Source organism: Coptis chinensis, chromosome 4 (genome assembly GCF_015680905.1).
Source record: "Coptis chinensis isolate HL-2020 chromosome 4, ASM1568090v1, whole genome shotgun sequence".
Classification (NCBI taxonomy): Eukaryota; Viridiplantae; Streptophyta; class Magnoliopsida; order Ranunculales; family Ranunculaceae; genus Coptis; species Coptis chinensis.
The window spans coordinates 95,278,355-95,279,146 of record NC_141459.1 but is presented as its reverse complement, the minus strand read 5'-3'; the positions used below and the strand labels follow the sequence as shown (position 1 = coordinate 95,279,146).

General features: G+C 42.0%; 1 non-coding gene across 1 annotated transcript; it reads right to left on the bottom strand.

Annotated features, from left to right (window-relative positions):
- Positions 1-231: 231 nt before the first annotated feature.
- Positions 232-335, bottom strand: LOC147505858 (small nucleolar RNA R71). Its single transcript, XR_015194042.1, has one exon. It is a non-coding gene; the product is annotated as a small nucleolar RNA R71 (small nucleolar RNA).
- Between the last annotated feature and the right edge of the window lie 457 nt (positions 336-792).

Below are 792 nucleotides of genomic sequence, written 5' to 3'. Positions count from 1 at the left end.
TTAGACCATGAAAAACCTTATCAGCACATGCGTAGGATTGAACAAGTCATAACAACATTCCACCATCCTACGGTTGGTGCGGAACAAATTAAACTGAGGGTATTCCCTTTCACCTTAGCAGATAAGGCGGCGTCTTGGTTAACTGCCCAAATGCATAATTCTGTGGACTCGTGGGCTAAACTTGTTCAGCTGTTTATGGAACATTTTTAGCCACCCCTAAAGACGGATGAGATGCTTTCCAAGATTTATTTCTTTCGACAAAATCCTCATGAATCATTTTCAGAGGCTTGGAATCGTTTCACCGATCTCCTTATAGAGTGTCCACATCATAACTTAGCGAAAGACACGTTAGTTCGTGCCTTTTTCAAAGGAGTTCTACACCACCATAAAGAAGTCATTGACATAATGAATGGGGGTAGTTTCTTAAGTAAAGGAGCCTCGGAGGCTTATAAATTTATAGAGGATCAAACTAAGCGAAATAACAACTGGGGGGGTAGTGACGATATTCACCGCTCTGCTAGTTCTTCTAATACCGTTAAGGCCGCCGGTATGTTTGAAATTAAACACGATCCCGAGCTTAAAACTCTAATCGAATCACTCACTAAAAAGGTAGAGGCCATTTCTGTTCAACAAAAGCCTATCCCCGTCATGAATGTAAATTCAAATCCATGTAGTTTCATTTGGAGCCCCGAAAGCATCCCGACTTCCACGTGCCCTATAGCCTATGAACAGGCTTGTTCCATTAATAGTGAACCTAACGCCCTTGGAGACAAAATCCCAACTTTGGTTGGA